The sequence below is a fragment of the Oenanthe melanoleuca genome, chromosome 7 (genome assembly GCF_029582105.1).
Source record: "Oenanthe melanoleuca isolate GR-GAL-2019-014 chromosome 7, OMel1.0, whole genome shotgun sequence".
Taxonomy (NCBI): domain Eukaryota; kingdom Metazoa; phylum Chordata; class Aves; order Passeriformes; family Muscicapidae; genus Oenanthe; species Oenanthe melanoleuca.
In genome coordinates, this window is record NC_079341.1 from 9,723,564 (window position 1) to 9,729,563 (window position 6,000).

The following is a 6,000-nucleotide window of genomic DNA, read 5'->3' on the forward strand; positions in this document are numbered from 1 at the left end:
TTACCCAATATCTTTCTGTGATGGTCAATACAAAGCACATAGGGATATTGACAATGCTATTAAAGTTTTTATGACTGAAAGTCCACAAGTCAAATTATATGTGTGTATATACAACTTCACAAATGAATGGAGGCACAGACTTTGAGAAATCTGAACCAAAACACTGGATGAACAACTCCCCCATTTGCCTGCTGATCTCCTGATGCAACATCAAGAAGCACCAGCTCAACAATAGTTATTCTTTATTTTATTTCAACATCCTAGTCTTTATTTTCAACTTTTTTTTTTTTTATTTTCAGTGCTAATACTATGAAAAAAAGCCCCAAATGTTAATTATACCACAAAGACTCCTTTACCCCCCAAAAGCAAACAATTCAGATGACCCATTAATTATCTACTTTTGGGTATTTCCTTAGTGCTAAAGTACAAATAAGGCACCATTTGAGCTGTTAGGTTTGGTTTGACTGCACTAGTTGGGTCTTTTTGTCAAATTATGATGGACTCACACTTCAATTTCAAATTCATTTCCATTATTATTGGTTTGCACACACAAGCTGCAACTGTGCCATGTAGAAACATTGATGACTACACTTCAAAGAAAAGATCCTCTTTCAAACCTCTCTTTCAAACATAATTATTGCCTATTTTTCAAAAGTGCCTACTTTATGACAAATTTATGAAACAAATTATGAAATACAAGTGTTATTGTTCATTAAGCTGCTGCTATCAGCATGCTAGTCCTCCCCAATCATAGAAAAATACAGTTGTAACACAAAACTGTGCAAATGTAACAAAACTCAAAATAGTGGCACAATCCAATGTCTGCATCCAAACCAGACTTAGCTTGGGTCACTTGTCATTTTCTCCCCAGTACTACCAGGCATGGTATGAAGGAACAGCTCTCCACTGGTAACACAGAGCAAGACAAGGGCTGTGACTACCCATTCAATTCAAAAGCCAGACACATTCATCCTGTCAGCAGAACTTGGAAACCTAACATCAACTTTATTACCAAAACAAGTAACAGGATTCCTGGGAGTTGGAAGGGATGACTGAAACACATCCACTTGTAATGTGACTGTATCACCATTTTCTATCCCACTGCCAGAGATATGGGGATTTTCAGTCTTTTCCTCACTGATATTCCAACAGACCACAAACAAGTTGTTGTGGAGGCACATCGCCGACGCCCTGTATCATTGTCTATATAAACCACACAGTTTACTTCAACTTCAATGGAAATTACAAGGAACCTTTCTCAGATACCAAACTCAGACACCAAAATAATAGCTCGTGTCATTCTCAATCAGCAAAGGGCCCTGATATGATTAGAGAAACACCTCACACAACACCAAGTAGCTTCAAAGCACCAAAACACGTGTTCCCAAGGCTGCAAGAGCATGTGTCCTTTCCTACTAGTTTAGAGAACTTCTGCATCAACCAGTGAATTCTGTTCCATCTGTTGGCAATGAAATTAATACCCTTCCTTCTGGTGGTAGCTGCAGCCTCTCCCCCTCTGATCAGCAAGGGACAATGTGAAGATAAAGGTCATGACCGTGCCATGCATAATGACAGCAGGATCAAACAAAATTAGGCTCAGCCACTCAGAACACTCCGTGCCATGAAAGGCAGTATTTTGGATACAGTCTCAAGTAAAGGATTTTGAACATGCTACTAAATTTCAAGCACATTATTTACATCTCATTTTTAAATATTCAGTAACAGTATCGGAACAGGTGTTTCATTAACCAATGGAATAAATGCAATATCCTAAGCATTCTGTCTGACTGAACAAACAAAACGCTGAGTTAGATTAAAAAGGAAAAAAGGAAGAGGAATTACACGCAACTATTCAAGAATTTAATCTGCAGATTGAGTCTTATACATAGAAATCCCTCTTATTTTGCAGCATGTTGAAGCTTTAGCTGCAGTTTAAAGCATGTTGGCACATAAAGGAAAAAGTTAATTTCTTTTCCATTAGGCATTACTGCTTAATCTTATAAATGGGGAAAACACAAAACTCATTCAATTTCTTCTCAGGAAATCTGACAAACCAGTATATTGTTTCTGGCTGGCAGCCACTGTACTATCACAGAGTTTCTTACAGTGCACAACACTGTGCATTCTACCAGGTTTGAAAAAACTCTGGAAGCATAAAACAAATAGAAATGCCCATTAGCTAAATTCACTTTAAAAACAAATAGCAAGAAAGCAATAGGTCTTAAAGAAAGACAGAGGGTCCTTGCAGAGGCTGGCAAATGCTCCAAGCCAAGCTAAATCCATAGTGCTAACAAACCACGGCTTTGCTCTGGCATCACCAGAAGGCTGTTTTTATAAAGACAGATGGACAGAAGGGAGGCTTTTCAACTACAATTCTGTCAAGTTAAACTACTACCAAGCAGAAGTTTAAAGGTGGTTTCCAGTCAACCATATGAGCGCCATGAAATCTCAGAGCCCATTTTAAGGTGATATAAGTAAGGACAGAAAGATAGATTCACACATGTGGGCTAACATCTAACATCCACTGTGGTAGCTCCAGCTGACACAAAAGCAGCCACCACATTTTTGGAAATTTAGAGCCTGAACAGCAGCGTTGATTGAAAGGCACCAATAGGCTTGTTCCTTTCATATGCTAATAATTACATCATGCCTTATGGCCTGATGCTGCAATCATACATTATCATCTTATAAAGACTTTTTTTTCTAAAGAAGTCTAATATGGGTGCAAACAGCTCACCTGCATATAGGAAGAAGGTTTACTAATTTGTCCATGACACAGATTTCCTTCTGTACCTTTGCACTGTGAATAACTACTACTGAAATATTTATAAAGGTTTGACTCACTTTTTTAAAAAAGTAAGAAAATAATGTAACTGTTGGGGCAGAAAAAAAGAAATCTACAAAAGAAATTTTGGAACATACAGGAAGCAGCCCTGGAATTAACAAAGTGAAGGAAGGTAAGGCCCCTGATGATATTTCGGGTACGGGAGTGATTCAGGGCTGAATCTCTTGCAAATATTCTAGTGCAATGTAGTGCAATGCAAAGACTGTGTCACACAGCACCCCAGAAAATGAAGGGGAAAATAAAATGTTATAAATACTCCCTCCGTGTTCCTGACATATATACAGGAACAAAATAAACGATAATAAATTATGTAACTCTATTACTGTCTACATACACCATGTTCTCTTTAATTTTTGCATCATACAGGCCAAAAGAGAATTTTATTTCTCTCAAATACCCTGGTTTGTAGTGATGTGCACTGAAAAGGTTAAGAGGAAAAAAAAACCAAAAACGTACTAAGGAAAGAACAAATCTCCACACCAACAAACAATCCACAGAACAGTGAGGACACGAATATCAACCTATTTTTCCCACACACATACTGTATGGTGCTGTTATTTCTATTTCGTGCACACAGTAATAGAAACACACGCATTAAGTCCCCTTGTTTTGAAAAGAACACGCTTGAAAACTGCGGTGATCCTTCATCCCCACCACGGACAGTGCTATATAGAAGCTGGAGAACACCCTTATACATAAACAAATAAATACACTAAACGGCCAAGGGGGACAGCCCGGAGGAAACAAACGCGGCACACAAAGTGCTGAACGCCTTCCCCGGGCAGGAAGCCAGTTACATGCAATGGCCCAAAAGCGATTTAAATTACGCCGAGCCCAACGCTGCGGGGCTCCGCGGCAGCGCGGCGCCCGAGCCTCCCGCACGCCGGGGCGAGCAGCGGAGCCCGGGGTGCCGCGGCCCCGCGGGGAGGGCGCCCACTCACCTGGCCGAGCGCGCACTGCGGCTCCGCGCCCGCGGCGCTCCGGGCGAGGGCGGCTCCCGCAGCCGCTGCGGAGCCGGGCGGCGGCCGGAGTCACCCCGTCCTTGCGGCACGCGGCTCCGCCGGCGGCGGCCCCTCCGCGCCCACGGCGGGGCCAGCGCCTCCCGCGCAGGGGCGCCCGCGCCGCCCTCCGCCCCCGCGCCGTCTCAGCGGCGGGGCCGCGCCCCCCGCCCCTCCGCCAGCCCCCGCCTCCGCATCTTCCCCGCGATCGCGCACGGCGCTGGGTGGGGGCGGCCGGGCCGGGGCCGAGGCCGCAGCCCCGCGGGCCTGGGCGGCGCCGGGGGCGGGCGGCCCGTAACAAAGCGCCCGCAAGGCAGCGGGATGCGGGGATGCCGCCCAGGCCGCGGTGCAGGAGCCCCGGCCCGCTCCCGGATCCGCCCGGCGAGCCCCGGTGCGCGCCCCAGGAAGGAGCAAAGGGGCGGGCGGGCGAGCGGCGATCCCCGTGCGGAGCGGGGGAAATGCTCCTGCGGCTGCTACATTGCTGCCGCTGTTGACGAGCAAGCGCCACCGAGGTGGTGCTTTGAAACGCCGGGGTTTTTTTTAAGGCACACAGTTATCTGCACTGACGGCTATCGGTGTCATCAGCCGTGAGTGTGAGCCAGCCTTCACCGTCCCCTCCGTGCCAATTACCCGTCTATTTCAAAGCACTTCGGTGCCGACAGCTCTACGTTCCCTACTTTTTCGCCAATTTCAGTTCTGCTTTGTCCATTACAATGAATTCAGGATTGTTTTCATAGGAAAATGTGGTTACAAAAAAAAAAATCCCACAAATGAAATGAAAACTTAAAGTACATTAATATGCACAAAACACATAGTAACCTAGAGGAAGAGACGTGATACACTGCAGAAACACAGCCCAACAAAAACACGGTAATGTCAGTAACAGGAAAGAAATGGACATATTCTTACACTATCAAGGTTATTATTATAACACCTCATGCTTTGTTTTCAAACCATATTAAGATAAAATCTTCCCACAACCAAGGAGCACATCAGTCATTGCTACTTTGTATTCCACATCTGTTTTCTAATATATATGTATATATAACCATATATGGGATGCTACACGGATTTCTGTAGACAGTTTCTTCAGAATAACCAGATGGCAACTATATTAAATTAATGCATGTCAAAAAAAAAAAAAAAAAAAAAAAAAAGTATATGCAGTGCATTCTCAAAGCCCTGGGCTCCAAATCCTCTCTGTACTGAAAACCATGGCACTTGGGCTTCAACAGAAGGAAAGAATTTGCTCTTCAGCCCTTCTGCACTAGAGGAACTGCTCCAAATACAAGTGTATGCAGCTGTATTCCAAAGTAGGTCAAGCTATAAAAGTCATTGACACGCTTCCACCTACCTGAAGCTTTAAAACTTTGGTTTGTTTCTTTTCTGTGACTTGCACACCTTTTGGCACATTGGTCCAAAGTAGTAAAAACATGCTTAATGTGCAAATGATCAGTGTGCAACTGATTCACCTTATGCATATTTTCCCTGATTCCTTATACTGAGGAGTGTACCACTGTGACATGCAATTGCAATAAATGATTGGATTTACATTAAAGGATAGATTGGATGATCATATATAGGTTAGTGTTTATTTGGACATTGTAGACACATTTTCAGCAGTACCTTGGCTTGGCTCCAGTAACGTAATAATTCTTTTACTTTCTGAAACAAAATGAAAATAGAGAAGGGAAGGAAAAAAAAAATATGCGCAGTGCCAAGAGTTTCATAACGTCTATGATTATTTGTGCTTTGTTTTTGGTTATCATGACATTTTTTTGATGTTAAGATGAGAAACTCTGAAGATGAAAACCTTTAGCTAATGAATTATTCTCAGTGGATTTGCAAGCTGTTAAAGCCCTTTAATTGTATGACACAAGTGAAGACTTCCTGTAAGTTAAGACTTTTCATCTGTCAAACTAAAAAGTACATAATCCAATGCATTGGATTTTCATGTTTCTCTCTCTCAAAATGGATTCTGAAAATGCTCTTGTCCACTAAACAAAAACATTTGTTCTTATGAATCCTCTTGACTTCCCCCAAACATAAATGGCGGAGATTACAGTAGTAAAATCTAATGTGTTTGTAGGAATTCAGCACTACTGCTTTCCACTGGTTACAAAGCTGCTGATTTCTCTGCACACCTTCCTGACATAC

The 6,000-nt window shown here is 43.0% G+C and overlaps 1 protein-coding gene across 1 annotated transcript in view; it reads right to left on the reverse strand.

Annotated features, from left to right (window-relative positions):
• The window catches only part of HECW2 (HECT, C2 and WW domain containing E3 ubiquitin protein ligase 2), a 140,867-nt gene extending 136,887 nt beyond the window's left edge, over positions 1-3,980 (reverse strand). Inside the window, exon 1 of the mRNA XM_056496581.1 lies at positions 3,787-3,980. The gene's annotated coding sequence lies outside the window, so the exon portion shown is untranslated. The remainder of the gene's footprint in view (positions 1-3,786) is intronic.
• Between the last annotated feature and the right edge of the window lie 2,020 nt (positions 3,981-6,000).